Source organism: Canis lupus, unplaced genomic scaffold (assembly GCF_011100685.1).
Source record: "Canis lupus familiaris isolate Mischka breed German Shepherd unplaced genomic scaffold, alternate assembly UU_Cfam_GSD_1.0 chrUn_S503H665, whole genome shotgun sequence".
Classification (NCBI taxonomy): Eukaryota; Metazoa; Chordata; class Mammalia; order Carnivora; family Canidae; genus Canis; species Canis lupus.
This window is the reverse complement of record NW_023331439.1, coordinates 7,649-34,487: the sequence shown is the minus strand read 5'-3', so window position 1 is coordinate 34,487 and position 26,839 is coordinate 7,649. Positions and strand designations below refer to the sequence as shown.

At 41.8% G+C, this 26,839-nt stretch overlaps 1 pseudogene; it reads left to right on the top strand.

The window, feature by feature from the left end:
• Nucleotides 1-8,115: 8,115 nt before the first annotated feature.
• LOC119879258 lies at nucleotides 8,116-8,909 on the top strand (annotated as a pseudogene).
• The last annotated feature ends 17,930 nt before the right edge of the window (nucleotides 8,910-26,839 follow it).

The following is a 26,839-nucleotide window of genomic DNA, read 5'->3' as shown; positions in this document are numbered from 1 at the left end:
CTTTATAGAAGTTTTCTTTTTAATACATAAATTTAATACAAAAATAATAATACAATAGCTTGATATATCAATCTCCAATTAAAGAATGAATCTCAGAAGTTATTATCCTGGGTGCTATTATCAGTCTGGATTCAGCCAGGAAACAGAGTTAATTCAGCATTGTAGAAATAAGAGGCTTAATATAGGAATTCCTGCTTATATTAATGTAAACATAAGCAAGAAGAATAAAGGTCTAGAAGGTTGTATCCAGGGAATCGGAGAAACTATTATAAATTACATCAGCCTAAAAGCACTGATGTAGTAGGGGAAGTGGGAGCTTATGAAGACGTCCAAGAAATTGCTGCATGAAGTACAAGCTCAGGAGAGATCTGCGATGGTGCAATGTCTGGATACTATGATTACTAGATCATTATGGAAATCTCCGTGTCCGGCTGCCAAAATTGCCATGAATGACTTTTGTTTTACCTTCATCTTCCAAATCATGCAGGAGTTTTTCTCATTTACAAACCTTATGAGGAATCATTCAGGGAATGGGGTTCTGGAAATAAGGTTTCCAGCTTTCAAAAATGCAGTTATGCTTCCAAGTTAACAAGAGGCAATGCAAGACAGATGCTAATATCACAAAAGAAAGAGAACTGGAAATCATTTTGTTTTGTTTGAAAAAAAAACACATTGCTGTCGAATGAAATATTCTTCTCTTTAAAAAAAAATACCCGAACAATCCCTTAGACTTTCACTTTGTATCATAACTCCTAGGAATAAATGTAATAGAAGGCATCCTAAAACTTTCCACTTAAATTTATAAAACATCTGGATGTGACCTCTTAGGCATGCATACTGTTGGCATGAGGGACCTCAGATTATAAGGAAGCCTCAAAAAACTATTAGGTCTTGGATGGCATTGAAAAGTCATTCTAGGGGGATCCCGGGTGGCTCAGCGGGGGATCCCTGGCTGCCTCAGCAGTTTAGCGCCCTCCTTCGGCCCTGGACATGATCTGGAGTCCCGGGATCGAGTCCGCATCAGGCTCCCTGCATGATACCTGCTTCTCCCTCTGCCTGTGTCTATGCCTTTCTCTCTCTCTTGTGTGTGTGGTCTCTCATGAATGAATAAATAAAATCTAAAAAAAAGAAAAGTCCTTCTAGAAAGATGTGTGTGACAGAACTATCCTATCAAATGACATATTGCTAAGAGTAGGGGTATTTCTGGAAGAATGCAAGCAGATCAAGTCTCTGCCTCTAGGACTGGTAGTAGAACCACCTGATGACCTACCTTCATTGTAGAGCCTAATGTTCTGGACCTTGTATCTTTCCCTACTGAATTAAAGCAGGACACTTTGCTGTGAAGTAGTTGTCATATGGCAGGACCTCATCACAAAGTTCACTGCTATTTGCCCTGTGGATGGTGGGATTATTTGATGTACATAAAGATAAGTCTTTGCAATGGTCAAGGTCAAGAGCAGTATATATGGTACTAAAGGAAGAACATGGTTCGCCCCCAAAGGGTAACACTTGGGTAATCAAAGATTCCTCAGTCCTAAGTAATGACCATACCACATGTTCAAACAAGCTCTTGATAAATTCACAGTTAAAATACTCTGGTGTAGGGACACCTGGGTGGCTCAGCGGTTTAAGCATCTGACTTTGGCACAGGGTGTGATCCCACAGTCCCAGGATCAAGTTCCACATCAGGCTTCTTTCCATGGAGCCTGCTTCTCCCTCTATGTTTCTGCTCTGTGTGTGTGTGTGTGTTTCTCATGAATAAATAAATTAAATATTAAAAAAATTATAAACATCTCTGAGAAAAACTAAGGTAAGACACAAATAACTAATGGAATACCATGTTCATAGGTTGGAAGATTAATATTGTTTGGACTCCAATTCCAATAAAAATTCCAAAGTATTTACTATAAAGGACAAGCTGATACTAAAATTTATTTAAGAATGCAAAAGACCTAGTATAGTCAAAACATTCTTGAAAAAGGAAAACAAAGTTGGAGGGTTTATACTACTTTATTTCAAAATTACCATAAAGCTACAATAATTAAGACAATGTAGTATTACATAAGGATAGTCCATAGAAAACAATGGACAGAAGAGAGGCCCTGACATAAATCAATCAGCAATCAAGTCTACAAAATGAAAACAGCAGTTCAAAGGAGAAAGAAAAGCCTTTGCAGGAAATGATGCTGGAACAAATGAATGAATCATTCATATTTAAATAGCGAACCTGGACCTCTACTTCAGCTTGGAACCAAAACTTAATTTGAAATAGTCATAGATCAAATGTAACAGCTAAAATTATAACACCTGTAGGAGAAAATGTAGGAGACTATCTTCACGAATTTGGAGTCGGCAAAGATTTTTTACACAGCTCTCAGGAAGCAATAACCATAAAAGCAAAACTTGATAAATTAGTCTTCTCCAAAGTGCTGCTAAGCAAAGCTACTGCTAAAAAATGAAATGGGAGATAATTCTTTCAGTATACACATTTTATAAAATCTTTATAAATAGAGTTATATATAATATTATTTTCTATACCTAAAACTCTAAAAGACCTTTATATATCTGTAATATAAAAGCAATACCCATAAAAATATGGGCAAATGCTTGAACAGACACTTTTTCAAAAGAGATACACAAATATCCAATAAGCATTTGAAAAGTTGCTTAGTCTTATTAGTTATCAAAGACATAAATTAGAAGTATGATAATTTACCACTTTATACCCCCCAAAATGGCTACAATTATAAAGACTGACAAAACTAAATATGGTTTAGTGGATGGAACATGTAGAACAACTGGAAGTCTAATACATTTCTGACCAGAGGCTGAAATGACAAGTCACTTCAGAAAAACATTTGACAGTTTTTATAAAGTTAAATAGATACCTTCCCTTTAAAGAATAAATTAGGCTCCTAGATATTTGCCCAAGAAAAATTAAAACACACATCTATAAAAAAACTTACACAACATAGTTATAGAGGTTATTTTCAGAAAGATTCCAATCTAAAAGCTACTCCAATGTCTTTAAAAGAATAGATAAATAAATTGTGTTATATGAACACCATTGAACATTGCTTAGCAAAAGCAAAACAAAGCACAACAAATGAAAAACTGCAATATGCATGAATCCTTAAAAAGTTATGTTAAGGGAAGGAGGATGGATGTAAAGTTGTGCTTACTGTGTGATCCCATCTGTATGAAGTTCAAGGAGAGATGAGATTCACCAATGGTGACAAAAATCAAAAACAGAGGTTGAAAATTGAGTGATCCATGAAAAAACTTTCTGAGGTGATGGAAGAATCAGGCAGGAAAATTTGCATTAGCTATCAAAATATAATAAAAACTATGTTAAAGACTTTATTGGCATAGGAATAAACAAGTAAGCCAATGGAAAAACTAGAGAGCATTAGATTGTCTTTTTAAAATTTTATGTGTATATATGTTAGATTATAATGTCTATAACATTGGCTAAAATCTCAAAAAGTTATCTTGCTGGAATCCTTTTACCAAAGTGCAAGCTTTTGTGTTTGATAATTCAGTGATCCCAAAGATGTCCAGATCTCCCTTATGAACATATTTTTAATTAATTTTAAGTTTTCTTCAACAGTGGTTATCCAGTTTTGTTTGTTTGGCCTCACCTGTTTTCCAACTCTGTATCCTATATGCCACCTTTGGTAGGCCTTCTGGTTTACCTTGACTTTCTCGTCTTTCACATTTTATAAAAAAACTGCCCTTCTCATCATGTTGGTCTTTCTGGTTCTACCAGGTGAGTATATGATAGGTCAATCTTCATGTCTTAGGCTTATTTATCATTATCTATGACCGCCTCTGAAACATTTTGGATATTTGTTTTTGGACTCTCTGTCATTCATTTCTCATTTCACTTTTTTCCTCCAACCAATGCCCAACATTTTTTGTTAATTCTCATTTCTAAAATAGCAAAATCACAAACTGAATTCCATTGGATTCCTCCTTGCATTAGTAAAATGTTGACAGCTATTGTTCCCTAATTCGAGGATTCCTAGTATTTCACCCACAGTTGACTCCTGGCATCATCACTTCCTGGTCCCAATCTAGAATAAAACACACTATGCTTCCCTTTCTTTTAATGTTGAAAAAAATGCTTGCTCTAAAAGTGATTATTTTACTCCAAATCTCTCCTTCACTAATCACTTTTTGGATTATTGAATTCCATCATAATCATTAAATAATATATTTTTTCACTTTCCTGAAGCAGTTTTCAGCTTAACTCATTAGCCTGATCACATGCTCCTGGTACGTAACTGTTATGGCATTTGTGTAATTTAAACTAGGAATATTCATATAGTGAATTGGTAATAATCCTTGTACTTGGTGAATTGTGTTCTTATGGCAGGTTCTTTTATATTTCCCCTCACAGGAAATATTTTTTTTCCATTTACCCACGTTAATTATAGCATACTTCACTTAGAAATATTGCCAATCAGGGGCAACCTGGTTGACTTAGTCAGTTGAGCGAACTGGCTCTTGATTTCAGCTCAAGTCAGGATCTCATGACTGAGTGAGTGAGTGGTTGAGACTGAGCCCCCGGCCACTGCATGCTCAGCAGTGGGATTCTTTCCCTCTGTTCTCTCTCTCTATCTCTCTCTCTCTCTCTCTCCCTCTCAAAATTACTAAAATAAATATTTTTAAAAATATCTCCAATCAGGGATCCCTGGTGGCACGGTGGTTTGGCGCCTGCCTTTGGCCCAGGGCGGGATCCTGGAGACCCAGGATCGAATCCCAGTCGCACTCCTGGTGCATGGAGCCTGCTTTCTCCCTCTGCCTGTGTCTCTGCCTCTCTCTCTCTCTCTGTGACTATCCTAAAGAAATAAAAAAAAATATGTCCAATCATACACAACATTATGGGGATGTTGGAAGTAGAAGTATGTTTACAATTTATTTTTTCTAATTTTTAAAAAAGATTTTATTTATTTATTCATGACACATACACACACACACACACAGAGGGAGAGACATAGACAGAGGGAGAAGCAGGCTCCATGCAGGGACGCCTGAAGTGGGACTTGGTCCTGGGACTCTGGGATCACACCCTGGGCCGAAGGCAGATACTCAACCGCTGAGCCAACCAGGCATCCCATGTTTACAATTTAATTGAAAGCCTCTGTTTTTAAAAATAAAGAACTAGATGCAAAGCTCTGCTACAACTGTCTTTCTACTGTAATGTTACAAGACCTTTGCCCATTGACAACTGTATTCATTGTAATTTTCAAGTGTACAATTCAGTTATATTTAATGAATTCTCAGAGTTTTATAACCATCATCACTATCTGTTTTCAGAAGATTTTCATCATTCCAAAAAAGGAAGCTCAATATTATCAGGTTACTCCTATTTCCTGTCTCTCCAGACCCTGTTAATTACTAATCTAATTTTCATCTCTATTAAGTTACCTGGTCTGGATATTTTATATAAGTGGAATCCCACCAATATGTGGCTTTTTGTAATTGACTTCCTTCACTTCGAATGTTTTTAAGGTCAACTCATACTATAACATGTGTCATTCCTTTATATAGCTGAATAATATTCCACTCTATGGATATATCATATTTTGTTTATCCATTCTTCAGTTGATGGATATTTGAGGTCTTTCTACTTGTTAGCCCTTTTGAATACTGCTTCTGTGAACATATGTATATAAGTTTTTGTGTCTAAGTATTTTCAGTACTCTTGGGAGAATATACCTGGGAGTGGAATCCCTGTGTTAAACAGTAACACAATGCATCACCTCATGAGGAACTGCCAAACTGTTCTCCAAAGTGGCTGTATCACCTGATAACACCTCCAAATTATTCCAGTTTTAAGGGCCTCTGGGTTTCAGACAGAAGCACTGAATCAGATGTCTTTACAATCTTCCATGTAAGTAAATCGCACAACTCAAGGATTATTACCTCTTCCCTTCCCACTTAGTAAGAGCAGGGACACTCTATCATAGTCTTGTATATCTGAGCCTAGTGTTCTTTCATTTCCTTTAACTTCCCCCATAGTTTTCAATTCTAAACTTTTCCTACTATGATTCTAATCTTTAGCATCATAACCTTGGTGCAACATTGATTGGCTTGGAGCCCTTCCTGTAGAGGCTCCCCTTATCCCTATATCCCTAAGTTGTACCAAAGATGAAACATTCCTTCATGAATCTCTGTGACAGTTAAACACTGAGGCTTGAGCCCCCTGAGCTGTCCCAAATGGCATGTGTATTGCCAGCCATAAATATAGACGTTAAACTGATTTATGGACTTAGCTTCAAATTCAAAGTGAAAATAACATGAGAGGTGAGGGAAGAGAGGGTGAAAATTATCAATCTTCTTTCCTTAAATTTAGTTTTATACTATTTAGGTAATTACTTAAAATAACAATAAGGTAAGAGAGAATTACCTAACATTGAAAAGGTATCTCTACCCCAGTATTTAAAAGACTAGTAATTGAACACTTTTTCACAGTATTTCTGTTCTTTTTTTTTAACTGTAGTTCATGGCATCATAAGTTTTTATAGAAGCTAAATATATCAAGCCTTTGGCCAGCTTTCTCACCCACACACTACCTAGAATTTTTTTCTGATTTTCAATGATTCAAGTAATAGTATTCTATCATTTCCAATTGGGAGTAATTTTAGACTTTGGTGTTTCGAGAGGGCATAATTTATTGTGTTTGATATTCAGTTGGATATTTGTTTAAATTTTACACTAAAATCACATATTTGTACCTGTTTTATCCTTCCTCTTAGGGAATATTTAGCCATGATTTAATTTTTTTTTTCTTTACTCACATATTTCAAGATTTTCTCAGGTGTTTTAAGATTTGAGGAGCAGAGATCCCTGGGTGGCGCAGCGATTTGGCGCCTGCCTTTGGTCCAGGGTGCAATCCCGGAGACCCGGGATCGAATCCCACGTTGGGCTCCCAGTGCATGGAGCCTACTTCTCCCTCTGCCTGTGTCTCTGCCTCTCTGTGTGTGTGTGTGTGTGTGACTATTATAAATAAACAAAAATAAAAAAAAAGATTTGAGGTTCAAAGAACAAAATGAGAAGAAAATAAATACTTTTGACTCCCAGTGACATGGAAATGTTACAGAGTGGCTCCCCAAGGAAGGTCAGCCATGGCATGTACTGAGCCCAGTGGTCCAGACCTGCCTCACAGAGCTACCACCATGCTTACAGGTTAGTTTCAAATCCAAGGATCCGTTTTTTCTGGGGGTGATTTGGAGGATTAGATAAGAGGGGAAACTTTCAACTACAATTTTGTAAAATACTCAAGGAAATTAAGAAAGAAAATTATCCATGAGTATCCAAGTTGTGTTCACTCCCTGTATGTTTTGCTCTTTTACTTTCACTTTATTTTTCACCATGCATAGACTATGGTGCCGTCCAGATACTTATAGATTGGGGAGGAGGGACTGGTATTTTTTAAATTGAAAACCATGTACGTATTAACCTTTAGGGACCTGTCACCTCTTTGCTGCACTGAGGATTTACATGCTGATCTCCTGAAGTGAGACTCTATTAGATTCCACAAATCTCATGAGTCTGATTTCTGTGTTTCCCAGTTTTCTGCTGAGTGGTTCATGCCAGAATAAAGGTAGTAGAAAACAAGAAGGAAACAAAACAAAACAAAAATCAAAATTATCCACTTAGGAATATTATTTGGAGAGAACAAAGAGCATTAATTAATTTGCCAGTCTCTTAAGATGATGATGGCCGTATGATACTAGGGAAGAGTCTTAGCGAACTGTAATTTCTAGAAAAAGTCAACATAGTTTAATAATTTCTTTATTTTTACAACATAGTCTGAGATTAAACACTTATGTCTTATTTTGAATGCATTATGAGTATATTTAACTCTTGAAATAAATTTGTATATATAATATATAAGTAATATATATATATGTTTTATACATAGATGTGTATATGGGAAAGTGCCATAATTAATTTAGCAGAATCAGAATAAAGGTGTAATCTCATCACCGTCTATTTCTGAAAAGGTATATGTGTTTCAGATCAGGGTGATATCTTTCCCCACCAGCTGCTATGCGGTCCCCTTCTCAGTAACCTGGGTAGTTCGTGATTAAATGCTTGCTCTAGGCGGCGAGCAGGCAGCGGAGCCGGGAGCTGGAGGCGCGGCCGCTCGGCCGAACCGCCCGTCCAGGCGCTGCGGGCGGCCGCGGGCAGGTGCTGCTGGAGGGCGGGCTGGGGAGCGCGAGCAGAGCCGCCGCTGCTGCGGGACGTCGCCGGGCCCTGTTCCCGCCCGAGCAAGCCGCGGCAAGCCGGGGGCGCAGGGGGCGCAGGGGGCGCAGGGGGGCGCGCCGTCCGCTCCCGCTCGTCCTCCTGCTGTGCGGCGCGTCCTCGCTGACCGCCCGGGAGCCGCGGCGCCGCCTGCGGGAGAGGCTGCGGGACGTGCGCGGCCGCCGGGGGCGCGGGCTGGTCGGGGCGCTGGGGGCCGAGGCCGGCGGAGGACGCGGCGGCGCCCGGCTCGCGGCCCCTGGAGGCGCTGCCGCGCGCGGTGTTCGGCCGCCAGGCGGGTCCCCGTGCAGGCGGCCGCCTACTGCCCCGGCCACCCGGCCTCCAGCCTGGCCGTCCCCGGGCCGCCTGCGGGGCGCTGCAAGCCGCCGGCCCGCGCGACCAGCAGCGGGACCCTGGGCGAGACCAGGCCTCCCCGCACTGCTGGCGTGCTTTTCCTGGGGTCCCTGGAGCTCGGGGAAGGATCCAGATGCCACCTTCCCCAGTGACCCAGCTCAGGATCACCTCCAGGGTCCTGGGGAGGAGCTGTCACTGACAGCCATATGTCCCAGCGGAGACTGTGGGACCCCGGGAAGGGGTCGAGAGCCTGTGATGGACTTGTCCATACTCCTGCTGAGCCCGCTGGAGCCCCCAGATGAAGGCTGGGCTCCCGGGCCACCCGCACTCTAACCTGCACACTGGGGACTGGCTCTTGCTCACCGAGCTCCCTTGCCTCTATGTTGGCCTCGGAATGGTGGTCACTACACTAAGGCCCCACCTGTCAGAGGCTGCTGCACTGAACAGCTGGGGAAACTTGTTTTCCTGGAACCTGCCCCCCGCCTCATATTTGCTCACTTTCTGATCACAGTGAGGTTATTTGGTCTTTCTGGACCTCGGTCTTTCTACAGCATTGGGACAGATGGCTGTCTACTTGGAGGCTTTGTGGTGCTGTGGCAGCCCATGGTGTGTTGGCATGAGCATCCATCATGTCAAGTGCAGCTGGAAAGAACTCTGGATCAGCTGTCATCAGATCAGGAATGGGTGGGGAGCTTAGACCTGTCATTGAACCTTTGGGGCTTCTGTTTCTTAAACACTCCAGGGACTATGAGCCCAGGGGCTCTCAACCCAGGGCCAGACTGCCGCTCCAGGTAGCACTGGAAGCTTGTGTATGCATGTGTGAGTTTGAAAGTGTAAGTGTGTGTGTGTGTGTGTGTGTGTGTGTGTGTTTGGGAGGAGGGTTACTGTGACTGTGAGGTGCCCCTGGAACTTAGTGAGCTTCTCACAACGTACAGGACAGACTCCAACAGCAAAGACTTATTCCACCCTAATTGCCCATCAAGGCACCTTTGAGAAACTCTGGATGAGCCCATCTAGTCTCTCTGAAATTCTAGGAAGTCCCCCTCCCCCACCCCAGCAGAGAGGGTTGGGCTTCCTGAGATCTTGGCTGCCAGAGGAAGCTGGAATAAAGACTGCACTGCTGCCCTGGGGACCTATTGGGTCAAAGCCAAGACATCCACATGCTCTGCCTGACCACAAATGTTGGAGAGGATGCGGAGAAAAGGGAACCCTCTTACACTGTTGGTGGGAATGTGAACTGGTGCAGCCACTCTGGAAACTGTGTGGAGGTTCCTCAAAGAGTGAAAAATAGACCTGCCCTATGACCCAGCAATTGCACTGCTGGGGACTTACCCCAAATACAGATGCAATGAAACGCCGGGACACCTGCACCCCGATGTTTCTAGCAGCAATGTCCACAATAGCCAAACTGTGGAAGGAGCCTCGGTGTCCAACGAAAGATGAGTGGATAAAGAAGATGTGGTTTATGTATACAATGGAATATTCCTCAGCCATTAGAAATGACAAATACCCACCATTTGCTTCAACGTGGATGGAACTGGAGGGTATTATGCTGAGTGAAGTAAGTCAGTCGGAGAAGGACAAACATTATATGGTCTCATTCATTTGGGGAATATAAATAAAAGTGAAAGGGAATAGAAGGGAAGGGAGAAGAAATGGGTAGGAAATATCAGAAAGGGAGACAGAACATAAAGACCCCTAACTCTGGGAAAGAACTAGGGGTGGTGGAGGGGGAGGAGGGTGGGGAGTGGGGGTGAATGGGTGATGGGCACTGAGGGGGTCACTTGACGGGACAAGCACTGGGTGTTATTCTGTATGTTGGCAAATTGAACACCAATAAAAATAAATTTATTATTAAAAAATAAGAATGTAGGACTTAATCTCAGGCCCTCGTCCAAGGTCAAAGCAGACCCAACCCAGAAGTGCCAAGTTCCTGAATCCTTTTTTTCTCTGTTTATGAGTCAGACAGGGTCGATGATATTCCCTGAAAAACCAGAAAAGCCATCTGTTCACTCATAGAATGAACTCTGCATTACCTCCCTTGCCTTCCTCTCCTGCCCCTGGAGAAATGCGGTCTTTGGAATGGCAAGAGCAGCTCTTGATTTTCCCTGGTAGGAAGCACTGTCTAAAGGAAGTAGCTAGATTCATTCATTCATGCATGATTTGCTCAGTGGACATGCAGTTGGGCTACTATATGCCCAGGATTCCACAAGGTGCTGCATACCTTTCAGTAGTTACGTTGGCTTTCATCTCTGATACCAAAATGTGGAATTGGAAACCTGTGGCTGAGGGCCTGTGTGATATCAAGGAGGGTCCCTACTGGCTCCGTGCTTCAATTTATTCTTCATAATATGCAGCCTGGTTCTATCCTTTCTCTGCCTGGTGGGGATAGTGTGAAGGCAGGCAGGGTGACATCTTATTTGGGGTTGGTTAGTAGCAGGTGTCATTTTAATAATGCAAGGCTGTCTTACCAATAGGTAGACCTGGCTGACCTCCTACGATGAATGAACTTAAACAATTACCACTGATTTTGTTTTAAAATGGGGAGACTGGTATTTTTGAAGCTGCTATATTTTTCTATTCCTCTGTTAATTTCTTTGTAATCATTGGGTTGGATTCTTATTATTTGGTGGGGAAGGGAGCTTTTATTAAGGTAGGAAATTATATAAGGCAGAAGTCACAAGGCACAGTCTCTGCTGTGTTTAAAATCCTTTTGTATTTGTTGCCAATATTTGAAGCTTGAGAGATTGCATGTTAAAAAAGCTGGTTTTCTGGGTGGAGGATGGGGCATGCCATTAAGTCTGGTTTGCTGTAATCCTCCTGCCCTGGAACGCTCCTCCCACCCATCTAATCCACCCCACCACTGTACTTCACTCATCTATGCCACCTGCCTGGTCCTGGTGGACATTTGAGTTTACAAACCTGTGGCATAAAGGGTGGTATACATATTTTTCATTACTTTCAGTTTCTCTGGTGACTAGTCGAAGAGAGAAGGTCTTTACTGAGATTTGTGTTCTGCTTCCCAACTGGGAAACATGGGACTGACATACTTTGGGACCCAGGTTGGCTTTTTCGACACGTGGCGAAGATAAGCATGAATTTTAGGAATAATCTAGTTGGTATTTTTTAGCAGACAGAAGAGTTAGGTGCTGGAAGGGATGACCTTGGTGGTAGGTCTCTTCCCCAAGGACTCTCAGAAGGCATGAAGATTGGGGTGGGCCAGGCAAGTGCCTCCAGTCAAGTCACAGTCAGGGCTGGTGCATATTAATCCTTCTAACATGGCAGTAGTTGTGCTGCTTCTGACTTGGATCAATAATTCCTTGTATGTAATAAAACCGAACAGTACATCATTGCTGTCAAATAAAAAAAAAATGCTTGTTATAAAATGAAACAAAGGAATGTGTGCCCAGTATAATATGAATATTTTTATGTCTAAAAATGTTCTGAATATAAAAATATTGGGTATTCGGTACATTTCCATATCCCTTCATTATAAAACGAGTAAGTCCATCAGATCTGAATTTAGTAATGAACTTTACATCATGTTACTCTACCATCAAATATCATTCACTCTGCTGTCTTTTGAAATGAGATATAATACTGAAAATACAGGTGCTCCCGGGAAGGACTCTGTCCTAGGATGGTAAAAGTCTTCCAAACAAGTTTGTCAAGAGCAACACTATTTCAGTATTCAGTATCAATTAATATTGCTAATTTTTAAATCTCTCCCATCATATTCCCCAAATCCATAATTGCCAGATTCTGTGAAAGCATCAATTCTTATGCTCAATACTGAACAATACCAAAGCAGATTCTAAGAATTTTTAAATAACAGTCACAATATTACTACATTCAAAAAGATGTATAAAGCATGTACTTTAGAACATCCACTTTGCTAAAAGGAAAAAAAATCCAGTTTTGCATTCTGTCTATATATCATAAGTGAGTGTTACTCATAAAGGATTTGAACTCCCTCAGCATATGTGTCCACTTCCGCCATTAAAGTGAATTCAGGTGCCGGGCATGACTGTCCCCAGACAGGCTTTTTTGAAATAACTGATGGCTGTGGTCTTATTGCCCCATTGAACTATATCTGGATACACTCTTGTTGCTTTGACAAGAGTTTCATACAACTCCACAGTCTGTAGAACACGTGGGATGTATCTCATAGTTTCTTTTATTAATGTAAACTATTTTCACTTTCTCCAGTGACAAATTGCTCCAAATTAGGTTTTTTACACCTATTATGACTGAACTGATGAGAAATTCATCTGTAGACCACAGCTGTGTATTGCAAGCATTATAAACCCTTGTGGCAAGGAGGTGATTGTTACATTGCCAAGATCAAGCAGAAGAGAATTGTTTATTTTGGAGGGAGGCAGAAATCTTCGTTTTCAAATTTTTCAAAATTTAAAAGATTATTTGTTAAGATCCAAAATGGCCATTTTAAGAGCTATCTAACAGCAACTTGTTTTAATATATTATGAGAGAGTGAAAATTTGTGCAGAGCCACTACATTCAAAAAGAAAAAGAAAATCTACTATTTTATTACTATTTAAGTATCCATTGAATGTTAGAAATATGGCAAGCATTGTATGTGGCAGAAGCAATATCTGGTGAACATACCATTTACATGACATGGAGAAGATAGATCTCTGTGAGAGGACAGGAATGTGATCCATGCATGCACTGAGTCCATATTTCCTAAGTGTATTTACACACACGTTTGTAATTATTCTCACCTGGTATACTTAATACTGTCTGGTGATTTGCCATGGATGACAACTGCCCTCCCTTAAAATCTACCAAAGGGACATAATGGCCTGACTTTTGAAAAGTTGCTGACAAGGAACAAAACATATTTAAAAATTCAGTACTAACAGCAAATAGGAGCTTTATAGTAACACTTGGAAAACACTGAGAAATCACAAATAAATTCCAGAAAATTGAAAGAAACTTATGCTCTACTTTTCTTGGGCCATTAATGCATGAGAACGGAATAGATTTGAATACTCTTCACTTTAAAAAAGAACATGACTGGTTACTATTGATAAGTATTGTCATAAAATATAGGGTAAAATCAATGCCTAACTTTCAGAAATTGCAGACACCTCCAAATTTTCACATGTCAAGAATACCATTATCCACAATGTCTAAAGTATAGTACAACAAAAAAACCAATGTCCATGAAATTATCGTCACAATGCAACAATGTTGTGTTCACTGAATAATATTCACTATAACAAGATTTCAAAAAAAAAGACTTCATTCTTTAATTTTTGGTATAGGCATGTGACTGTCAGTTTGCTATTGTATTCCTATGTGAAATAGAAGATTTATAGTAAAATATATTTGACATTTCCCTTAGTCATAGTCAATGATAATTTTAATCAAGATTGCGACAATAAACAATTATTTACCTTTGTCAACATAAATATGCAAAGAATACTAATTCTCATAATGTTCATGTTTCTTTTATCTTTTTAAAGATTTTATGTATTTATTTATGACAGAGAGAGAGAGACAGACAGACAGACAGACAGAAAGACAGAGAGGCAGAGAGGCAGAGGGAGAAGCAGGTTCCATGCAGGGAGCTGGACGTGGGACTCGATCCTGGGTCTCCAGGATCACACCCTGGTGGTGCTAAACCACTGGGCCACCGGGGCTGCTCTGTTTGTTCTATCTTATTTGAACATTGGACAGCATTTGATATGAAATGTGTCACACTCATTTTCTTTCATTTTATTTGAAAATTTAAAAACTCTTTATTAAATTGGTCATAGAATTTCTCAATGCAACAACAATTTATTGAATCTATCTCATAACTTGAAATTATTTTTTCATAAATTAGTACACCCAAAATTTTTAAGATCCATCTTAATGTACTACAAAACATGGAAAACAATTATTGGATCATTAACCTTGTAACAGACATAATAATGATTTAGTAAATGTGTAGGTTTTTTCTTTCACTAAATGACCATTTCAAAAGGAATATTTTCAAAGAAAATTATTAGTTTAAAAATTAGTCTAATGATTTTGGTCAAAATATAACACAGACAGGAAAATGAGACTTCTAAATTAAAAGAACAATTTTGTCGAGATAACTTTTTTTAGACCAGAATATGAAATTGTTTTTTAGATTGTGATTCCAAATCATGAAGAATCAGACCAAAGAAAGTGAAATAAATTCTTCAAGAATGTCAGACCTGCTTCAGATCTTTTTAGAATAAAATGGATATAAACAAACCAACAAAACACCATATTCTTTAAAGACAGTTGCACAGGCTTTCTTTATAAATAAGAAGAAAGAAGAAACCATTTCCTACATATGTTCCAAATAGTACATAGTACCAAATGCTCAGTAAGTATTCCTTGAATAACAAACCAGCACAAGTACCACCTGTTAAAAATAAGCATCTAAGATAAAAAATAAATTTCAATTAGTTACGTTGAAAAAAATTTTAGAGGGCGCCTTGTGGTGGTTCTCTATAAGAGGTATGCGTGATTAGACCTCAGTGACAAAAGGAAAACGTTCTAGGCTAGAAAAGTTTCAAATAAGGCAAAAATTTTCCCCTCTTAAAGATGTATAAATCAAATTCTTAGGATATTTTTAAATCATACTAATAGGAAAGCCTTGGACAAGTTATTGAAATGTATCAAAATTCATGTTTTTCTGCCAACTGAATATTTATTAACACTTATATAACAGTTATGAAGATGTATTCATATGAGCATATGCAAATGAAAACCACTTGAGATCAATAACTATAGTATAAAAAGTTTATGAACATGGACTTTAGCTGACATAATTTTCTTTTTTTCTGATATAATTTTCGATTGGAAATGATCTCATAAAAATCAAAGATGTGACATTGCATACACTGTGATGTTGAAGTCTGAGCTGACTGGGGAGTTTCTTCCTGCCTGTTGCTGAGCCTGCAAGTGAGCTCGCTCAGGGATGACACAGCTGTCTGCATGTGCCTACTGTTTTATCTCAAAACTTGTAGTGACAGGTGTGTCTTGTCACACTCTCTGGTGACCATTACAGGCCTGCCTTGTTTATCATTTCAAGATGAGCTCCGATGTGTGTGACCCTGACAGTACAGAATATAATCAAATGCCTTTGAACCGAGGAAGAGGAATTTATTGCTTGTTAACACATTTTACAGTTTATAGGGTCATTAGCCCCTTAGCTTCCGAGATTTTTTTTCAAGCTTGGCTTTGAATCTATAAATTCAACGGATTTCTATCACAGAATTGACAAGAAATGTGATATTTAGTGTAGCCTTTTATAAAATCCTTACCTCATATATAACGTATAACAATAAAAAAGAGTTAATAAGATGCTTTTCCTTTTCTTATCCATCTCAGAGGGGAATAATATAGCAAAGTTGTGTAACAAACAGTGAATTTTCTATATTGGAGTAGAAGATGTCTTAAACGTCATTAGTTTTATTTTTTATAAATTTATTTTTTATTGGTGTTCAATTTGCCAACATATAGAATAACACCCGGTGCTCATCCCGTCAAGTGTCCCCCTCAGTGCCCGCCACCCAGTCACCCCCACCCCCTGCCCACCCCCCTTCCACCACCCCTAGTTCGTTTCCCAGAGTTAGGAGTCTTTATGTTCTGTCTCCCTTTCTGATACTTCCCACTCATTTTTTCTCCTTTCCCCTTTATTCCCTGTCACTATTTTTTATATTCCCCAAATGAATGAGACCATATAATGTTTGTCCTTCTCCGCTTGACTTACTTCACTCAGCATAATACCCTCCGGTTCCATCCACGTCGAAGCAAATGGTGGGTATTTGTCGTTTCTAATGGCTGAGGAATATTCCATTTACCCCAAAGATACAGATGCAATGAAACGCGGGGACACCTGCACCCGATGTTTCTAGCAGCAGTGTCCACAGTAGCCAAACTGTGGAAGGAGCCTCGGTGCATGGAAAGATGAGTGGATAAAGAAGATGTGGTTTATGTAGAAAACGTCATCGATTTTTTTTTTCAATTTTTATTTATTTATGATAGTCACAGAGAGAGAGAGAGAGAGAGAGAGGCAGAGACACAGGCAGAGGGAGAAGCAGGCTCCATGCACCGGGAGCCCGACGTGGGATTCGATCCCGTGTCTCCAGGATCGCGCCCTGGGCCAAAGGCAGGCGCCAAACCGCTGCGCCACCCAGGGATCCCAACGTCATCGATTTTAAATAACTGCACGACAGGGGCCGGGAGGGAGGCGAGGCCGAGCGGGGGAGGCGGGCCGCGGGGCCGCGGGGAGGCCGGGGCGGCGAGCAGGACGCGGCGCCCGGGAAGGAGGAGAAGGAGGATTATGAGAGGGGAGGGGGGAGAGAAAGGCAAGGGGAAAGAGATGAACAGATAAGAAGAAGAGAAGAAGCAGCAGCAGGAGGGGACAGAAGCGAAACGAGGAGAGCAATGGGACCGGACGCCTGATGGGGGGCGGCGCTGCCGGGGGCGCGGCTGGCCGCTGCGGGCGGCCTCCGCCAGCAGAGGGGCCTGGGGACGGAGACGGAGCGCCCCCGGCAGGCGCCGCGCGGGACCCCGGCCGAGCCCGGCGTCCCCCTCTCCCCGCGCTCGTCGTGCTCCGGACGGGCGTGGAGCCGCTGCAACCCGCTGCGAGGCCGAGGAGGAGGAGCAAGCGGAGGGGCGGGGGAGGAAGGGCGCACGGTGGTGGAGACGGCCGTGGAGTGGCGCCCGGGCAGCCGCAGGTCGGCCGCCTCTTCGGCCGGGAGCTCCGGGGCGGCCGCGCCCGGGGCCTGGGGGGCTTCCAAGGCCGGGCCCCGAGCGGCAGGCGGCGCCTTCTAGAGGACCCGGGCCGCCGAGCCCCAGCCCGGCCGGCAGCCGGGACCCGCGGCACAGCACCTCCCCCTGGACGGGCAGCCGCCGCGAGTGGCCTGGGCCGGGCGGCTGGGTCTGGCTGCGAGGTCTCTGGGGAACGAGACTCATGGAAGAAAGCAACAGCAGCCGAGAGAAGTGCCTGGAAGTGCTTTACGGAAACGACCACATACCTGCTGCTTCTCAGGCTTGTGCATGTCGACCCGGGGGGGGTGACGAGCTCCAGGGTGTGCTGCTCCACCGGGTAACGTCACAGCTCTTCCTAGACACCCCAGGGTCCAAAGCAGCGAAACAAACTTCAAAACTCTTTCTTCAGTGGAAGACTTCTGGAAGTTCACCGAAGGTGCCTCATGGGATGGGCTGTACTGGAAGACACGGCCCCGCAACAGGACCGAAGCCGACAACCGACGTTTTGTCTCTATGAGAACCTCCTGTTAGGCTTCCACGGATCCGGCAACTCAGAGTCAGAAATGGATCCTGCTCTATCCCCCCGGACTGAAGAGATGAGATTAAAGAGTGCTATGATGTCTACTCTGTCACAAAAAGGTGACTTTTTGTCACCTCCACAAAAGCACTCCTACATCCGCAAGACCAGGCGCGAGCAAACTGTTTCTACGGAGCTTCGGGATTCTCCCACCTGGAGGCGCTGCCGGATGACAGCGAGGAATTGCAGCGCTTTGAGGCTGTGTCTGCCAAGGGCCAAGAGGCCCTGGTGTCCAGGGCTTCCCTGAGGCCACAATCGAGGATTTCCACAGCACGTTCGTGGGCCTGATGGAGCGGGTGGAGAAGCAGACCTCTGTAGCTGACCTGCTGGCCTCCTTCCACGGCCACAGCACCTCGGACTACCTGGTGGTGTACCTGCGGCTGCTCACCTCCGGCTCCCTGCAGTGCCAGAGCAAGTTCTTCAGCACTTCCTGGAGGGCGGGCGGACAGTCCAGGAGTTCTGTCAGCAGGAGGTGGAGCCCATGTGCAAGGAGAGCGACCACATTCACTCCACCGCACTGGCCCAGGCCCTGAGCGTCTCCGTCCAGGTGGAGCACGTGGACCGCGCGAGGGCGGCACCACCAACCCGCACACCTTCCCCGAGGGCTCTGAGCCCAAGGTGTACCTTCTCTGCCGGCCTGGGCACTACCATATCCTCTACAAACAGGGCTGGCCCCGGCCTCCCGCTGCCCTGTCTGCCCTCCCCTCTGCCAGGCGCTAGACATGTGCAGAAGTTTTTTGTGGTTATAAATGGTCATATTTCACTCCCTCCTCCACCTTCCCCCTCACGCAACCTTCCACATTTTATTAAAGGAGATGCTGGTGGTGAAAATAAAGTAGTGAAGTGTCAGTAGTGAAGACCGGGCTCCTTTTGGTCTAAGAAACAGAACTGCAGAAGTGTCCGTGCCCTGTAGCCATGTGCCCTGGCTTCTCCATCCCTTCATTCATTCATCCTCTAAACTCTTAACCAAGGAGAAGATGCTTTAAGTGAGTCTTCAGTGCTTATAGTTAAGACCATGCAGACCATGGCCAAAGTGACCTTTGGTTTCTCAGATTTTCTCTACTTTTTACTGCCTTCAGCTTCTGCATACGTATTTTTCAAAAGACTAAATTGTTGACTATATGGCCAACAAGAAAGTAGCTACAGGGCCTCTGGAGATTTCTTTGAAGATTCCTGGATCCTGTTTTCCTAGATCCAGTGACATCGTTCACTAGGTTGTTATCGGGTACTATTCTGGAACAGAAATTCTCATTTTACTAGCGTTTATGAATACATTTTTGTTCAGAGTACAGGTATTTAAAGTGTATACTAAACTTGTGAGCCAGTTTCCTGTCTGGTTTAAAACCTGGCGTCTCAAATGTGTGTTTATGATTTTGAATATGTATTGTCCATTGTGCAGATCTGTGGGGGTTTTGGTGTCCTTTTGTAACCATACTTAAAACATCTTGTGTATGAAGGGAAGCTAGTCAATACTTTTAGAAATACTGTAACTATTATAAAGAAATAAGAGTGTGCAGCCCAGGTGGCTCAGCGGTTTAGCACCGCCTTCAGCCCAGGGTGTGTTCCTGGAGACCCGGGATTGAGGCCCATGTCCAGCTCCCTGCATGGAGCCTGCTTCTCCCTCTGCCTATGTCTCTGCCTCTCTCTTTCTCTCTGTGTCTCTCATGAATAAATAAATAAAATCTTAAAACAATAAATAACTGCATTACAATTTCAAATGCATTCTATAAACTCCTATCAATACATCATAAGCTTATCTATAAAAATACTATAGTAAATGAATTAAAGAAACAAAACATTATTTTTAAACACTATGGAAATTTCACTTGTTTACTTTCAAAAAAATTATTTATTTATTAATGACAGAGACACACACACCGAGAGAGAGAGAGAGAGAGAGAGAGAGAGAAGCAGAGACAGAGGCAGGCAGAGAAGCAGGCTCCATGTAGGGAGCCTGACGAGGACCTCGATCCCGGGTCTCCAGGATTACACCCTAGGCTGAAGGCAGCGCTAAACCACTGAGCCACCTGGGCTGCCCACTTGTTCACTTTTTATTTATTAATAGTTTTTCTAGAATATGGAGAAACTTAAATTTAAAACAATTGCTATTTGGCAAAAGTGTATATATTTTAACAATATTTGGGATTTAAATTAATAATTGATTACAAGATAAATTTTGTTTGTTTTTAAAGATTTTATTTATATATTCATGAGAGAAACAAAGAAGAGAGGCAGAGACACAGGCAGAGGGAAAAGCAGGCTCTCTGGGGGGAGTCCTATCAGGACTTGATCCCAGGACTCTGGAGTCACTCCCTGAGCCAAAGGCAGGTGTTCAAACACTGAGCTATGAGTTGCCCCAGAAGATAAAAATTTTTAAGCAAAATGATTGAAAATATTCCTGAATTCTAACAAAAAGAAAGAAGGAAATAAGTTATAGTGATTCGATACCTTTTAAATGGAATTGAAATCAATTGGAATTAAATTATGTGATACATATTTCTTAATCATAACAATGGACTCCTGTACTAGACAGGAGGGTAGTTTATCTTATATTTAGTAAGAAGGAAAACCACATTAGTTCTAGCACAGTGAGAAGATATTCATTAAAATAGCTATTTAACACTAAAAAGCCACTTCAAGAGTATGCTGACCCTCTCCCATTCAATTATCATCTTCCATTAGAACACAGGATGAACCTCAAAGATGCAAAATAGGATAAAGTCTATGTACCTGGCAAGTTTCTTAGTTATAAACGACAGAAACCAACTCTGCCTAACTGGAGTCATTGGGATCATTGAAAAGATATCAGGTAACTCACGAATTTATTGACTTGTTGGCAACTCAGCTAAGAAACAGAGGGAGGCTGGGTCAGGGAGAACACAAGCACAGCCAGATGCTGCCCCCGATGCAGCCGCCTCCAGGTCATCTCCACTGAGTCCTTCACCGGTTTCCTCAAACAAGAGCCATCACCTTCCACGTGAAAACTCTCCCACTAAAATCATGCTGTGGGACTCCAACAGCAGTTCTTCTTAGTCCATGAGTCTGAGTTCAGCCTCATATTAGTCCTAATAATTCAGCAGCTGCTGAATTTCATTGTGTTGAGCGGGTCTTCTCCTCAGACTCCAAACTATTTACACTTTCCCCCTGCTGTTTGGGATGCCCCTGTACCCAGGATACCCTCTTCTTCAATGTGTCCCTTGGTGTAACCCCACTTCACAACCCTTCTGCTGAGGGGATTCCATCTACTTTCACAGCTAAGACTCTCTCTCTCTCTTGCCTCCAAGTCTCTAACTCCACCAGCCTCTGAATTCCAGATCCTCACTGCTCTTTCCTTTCTGTCCACTTCAGCATTCACATTCAACATGTTTCGAGGTCAATTTATCATGTTGCTCGATCTTTCTTTTTTCCTTTCTTCTTCCGTGCACTTTCTCTGTAGGCAAGTCCAGCTTCTGCACCCCCCAAGACCTACCTAAACATGAGGCATTTTCAGTTTCTCCATCTCTTTCACCTTACAGGTTCAGATGGTGGCTACAGGGGTTAATTATTATTGTCTCTTCCCTCATTATTCCAGTAGCAGAACTACCCCTGTGCTGTTTCTTTTTTAAATTTTTTTTTTATTTATTCATGATAGCCAGCAGAGAGAGAGAGAGAGAGAGAGAGAGAGAGAGAGAGGCAGAGACATAGGCAGAGGGAGAAGAAGCAGGCTCCATGCACTGGGAGCCCGACGTGGGACTCGATCCCAGGTCTCCAGGATCGTGCCCTGGGCCAAAGGCAGGCGCTAAACCGCTGCACCACCCAGGGATCCCCCCTGTGCTGTTTCAACTCTTCAGGCAAGCGCTGACTCTGACTGGAGTGACACATTGAAGAACGGCCACCTCCCACAATGAAGAAATTGGAGTCTTTCCCCACAGAGGTTCACAAGGAAGCTACAGGAAGAAGATTCCTTTCCTTTTTGATTGTAAAGTGGTGGAAACATGAGGCCAGAAGATTCTACAGGCATGTCCCGGTGCCCTATGCCCCACACCCGCCAGTCTACAGTAATAGAAAATAAGGCTGTTGGGTTAGAAGGGAGGGATCAGAGATGGAGAGCAATTGACAGAGCTGGTGTCCCTGCTTCCAGGTGCACTCCTTTCCTACCCATGGTTTAGTTACTGAGATATTATTTCTCTCCTTTTATACTTAGTCAGGATGCCACTACTAGATGAATTTTCCCACCCCTATATTAATTATGTCACAGCTTACTCGGCATCATTCTCCATTACCTGCAGCATAAAGACCTCACTGTGACAGTCAGTCCTACATGATCTGGACCTAACATTTCCCATCTCATCTCCTGCAAGTCTTTCCTCTCCTCTCTTATGTTATAAACTCTGGCCTTTTTTTCATTTGTTATCTCATTGGCCCATTACATTTCTACCCAGCTGAATAGCACAGATTACCTCTTCTCCTGCAGTGAATTAAGCACTGAACAGTGGATCTGCAAGTCCCATGTTGGAGTCTAAATTCCATTTTCTCTGTGTGGAGTCATCGCTCTGCAAGTCTGTTATTTCTCATTTGTGAAATGATACAGTATCTTAGCTTCACTTAAAAAAAGATTTTCTTTATTTATTTGTGAGAGAACGAGAGAGAGAGAGAGGCAGAGACACAGGCAGAGGTAGAAGCATGCTCCATGCAGGGAGCCTGACATGGGACTTGATCTGGGGTCTCCAGGATCATGCCCTGGGCTGAAGGCAGACACTAAACCTGAGCCACCCAGGTTAACTTTAAATGAGATGTGTTACAATATCTTTGAAGGAATTTTATGCCCATGTAATTTTATTCAGGAGATTCTATTTAACTGGCTGTTGATTTTACTTAATCTGCTGAGTAGCAAGAAAATTATATGGAGACCTTTCATAATATCTGAGATTCACAGAAGCCAAAGAGTGCTTGGTATATTCAATGGGCCAATATAGATATTCAAGTCCTGCATCAGGCTGAGTTGTGCCCCCCTTAGCAGTCATCTGAGAGTTTGCTTGTAAAACCAAAGCCACACGGGTGTTTTCCGCTCAGAGGAAACTGGAAAGCAGAGCAGCTGATACCTGGGACTCTGCATTAAATTTGGTCCCACTAGTGATGTCCTGGAAGTCTTGTCCACCCCCCTAGAATCATGGGAGCTTCCTGGCTTTGCTGGACAATCAGGTCCACGTGACCATGAACAACTGTTCAACGTGGACTCTGCAAAATACTCCTCCCTCCGAGGCTCACTCTTTTGAGGCTCTCTTCGACAACTTTACAGTAACTGGTTCTCCTCTACTCCAGGGGAGAAAAGTGGTCCATCTGAAATTTTAAGTTTGAGTTTAGATGAAAATTTTTCATTGTAAATTTCATTGCTCTTCTCCCTCAAATACTCGGCAGAGAAATGACTGCGGGCAAATGGATTGAAACAGATCTTTCATTTCAACACTCCTTACGTTTTTGTGGAAAACTGTTACATATTCTTAGGTAAAGTTGCCAAAGGCTCTGACAAAAATTTTACCACCTCTCGTCTAAGGAAAACGTCTTGCCTATTAAAAAGAACTGTGTCAATTTTTAGCAAACTTATGAAGGCAAATATATTGGAAAACAAAAGGAGTTTTGTCTTTTGTGGGGGTCGATGAACAGAAAAAGTTTTCAGAGTTAATGACTCAGGCTGAGGATCTCTGAGTCCTGTAGGCTTTGCTTCCACGTGGTAGCAATTGTATTTAAACAATGAAATTGCTTTATAGTATAAGCAAACTATAAACTATAGTTTATAGTATAAGCAAAGGAATTGGGAGTCATAGGGTCTCCCAAGGCTTGGAATCATCCACATAACCCCAGGGAGTCACTTGCAGTGAATGGGGCTCTGCTTAATTATCATCAAAATTGTGATTTGAGAATCATCATAGTGAATTCTGAGGTGGAATTCTAAGGTGTCGCCTAGTTTGATACTGTTTGTCTTTCTGCTGCTTTTGCATCTCATGTTGCAGAAGTCTAGCCTTAGGCTCACAAAGAACACAAGTACTGGCAGAAGGAAATGCTTTGGCAAAGGTTTAGTGGTTTCAGAAATCAGGTCTAGCAACCTGTCATGTGGAATCTTCAAACGTGTCTGTTAGCAAAACTGTGGTATTTTGAAATCACTTGTTGGTTAAATTGGAATCACCCTGAGACAGAAAAGTTCTGGCCAGAGGATTGAAGCTCCACTGCTATAAAGGGTCAGTAAGTCAAAGATCTCTATTATTTAGTAGTATTATTACTACTTATGTGCTTTAATTCAACATTTTGACAAATATGTACAGGGCCATTTTTCTCTGATCTATCAAGAATTGTCTAACAGGAAATGAACTTCTACTCCTTATCTGGACTCCTTTTTAAAGGAAATGCACCCCCAATCTGCTCTTCTCCATTCTGTTCATACATAGCAGGAAGAGTTCACAAGTTGCTTAGTTACCTCTGCTCCCATGTAATTAATGCAAGATGTTTATAGCTCAGACGTATCCCTCAGTAGACGTATTTTATGTGGTCTACATTTTTTTATTTTGGCAGTATTGGTATAACAACTTTCTGACCAACATTTGTTTTAAATGAGCAGGTTATATAGTTACAGTTTTACAAGTTTGCATTTCAAATTGAATAAGCTTATATAATTTAAATGGTCACAAGTTTTTTCCTACCATTAATACATTCCTATGAATAACACATTTAACCCCTTGTCAATAAACTGGGCTGGTTTCCTATATTACAGTCACCAGAAAATGAGATTGTGGGATAAATTTATCCTTGTCAGATGCTTGATTTGACTGAGGTTGTGGAGCAAGGAAGGCTTAACTGAGTTAAATTTGGAGAGCTGAGTAAATGATTCATAAAGCATACCTTTAATTACAAATTCTAGCACGATGGTTTTCTATCACACAGAAGTCTTCTATTTGTTTTCCTAACATATAGAAATAATCATTGATAAAACATTGAACTTTCTTCTCATTCATTTATGTACACAGCCTAATAATAGTTAATGTCTTCATGAACTTAACTTATATGATCAACAGATTATAATGATTCGTACCACAAGTTTTGAGGGCCTAATATGTATAGACTTTGTGTGAGGCAGTAGTAGTAGTATATGGGAAAACTTGATTCTTGTCTCATGGAATCAAAGAATGAATCTCACGGGCACAGGAAAGTGAGCAAAGGAATAGAAATTTATTAAGTAAAGATACAGAGGAAAGCTCTCAGAAGTGAGAGGGGTCCCGAAAGGGTTGCCACTGTGGGCTTGTAGGGTTGGTCTTTTATTGAGAGCCTAATCAGGGAACCTAAATCCTTTTAACATATCTATTATCACCATTGAGTAAGGACTAGTATAACATCTTTAATGACTTACTTCCTTTCTAGAGTATGATGATTTTTTCTTGGTCACAAGGAGCTGTGATAACAAGACCCCACCTCTGGCACTTGGGGCAGGGTGGTCTGGCTTATTTAACTCTGGTTTACTTTTATCTACATATTTTTGGGATTTTTGTGAGGTTGAGTCCGGAGGCCCCTACTTAGCCCTGCTGGCCCCATTTGTCTCTAATTCAGTAGATATATACGAATAAATTCTAAATAGTCAAGGATGTTATATTTCAGGAATGTTTAATCATGATTCAATGTGATAAATGTCCTATTACAGGTATATACAAGTTACTACAGAAGAACAGAGATAGTGGAGAAGTGGGTTGAATTTCTGTTGTGGTCTAGGCATTGTACAATCATTTTACATACAAAATCTTATTTAATTTTCACAATATATCTGAGGCTTGTAGAAATAGAGCTGGTAGAAGTCCTGGACTTGGCCACGATTACATAGCTAGAAATGGTGGGGTGAGGATTTCAAGCCAAATTTATCTGATTTCAGACCTCTGTTCTCCCAACCATTGCAAGTTGCCTTATTCTCCCTAAGAAATGAGAGGATAGGAACTGAGGAGAGTCAGAAAAAGATGAGAAATGGTATTATGACATTTGGAATGAGAAAATATGCATAAGGCTCACAGGTCTTGTCATTGGGACTGTCTTTTGGGATAAAGAATTACCACAAGGAAGTTTCAGGAACAAGGTGAACATGTTCAAGAACTGGCAAGCATTTCAGAACAGTTGAAGCTTGAGGAGAAAAACAGAGATTGGCAAGATTTGGTGACATAGAGGTTGAGAAAAAAGCCACAAATTGTTTTCAGTATCAAGCCAAAGAGTTCTGATTTCATTAAAAAGTTAAAGAAGATAATGAATGCTTTGGGATGAGCAATAACAGACCAGATAGCATTTCTACAGGGGATCTTCCTGGTGGCAGTGTGGAGAAGGCAAAGGGATTGAAGTTGCTGAGGTAGAAACTAATTTGTAGTGTTTCAGCCAAGAAATAATGATCACTTGAGTCAAAGATTAACAAAGGTATGCACAGGGAAGGATTGTTGCTATTTTTTTAAAAGATTTTATTATTTATTCATGAGAAACACAGAGAGAGGAAGAGACCTAGGCAGAGGGAGAAGTAGGCTCCCTACAGGGAGCCCAATGTGGCACTAAATTCCAGGACCCCGGGATCCTGCACTGAGTTGAAGGCAGATGCTCAGGCACTGAGCCACCCAGGCAACCTGATGCTAAGATTTTTAAGGATATAAATATCACAGGCCTTGGATTTGCACATATAAAATGAAGTGGGTTTAAAATTTGCAGAGTAACTCCAAAATGGATGAAAGATCTAACTGTGAGACAAGATTCCATCAAAATCCTAGAGGAGAACACAGGCAACCACCCTTTTAGAACTTGGCCACAGTAACTTCTTGCAAGATACATCCACGAAGGCAAAAGAAACCAAAGCAAAAATGAACTATTGCGGACTTCATCAAGGTAAGAAGCTTTTGCCACAGC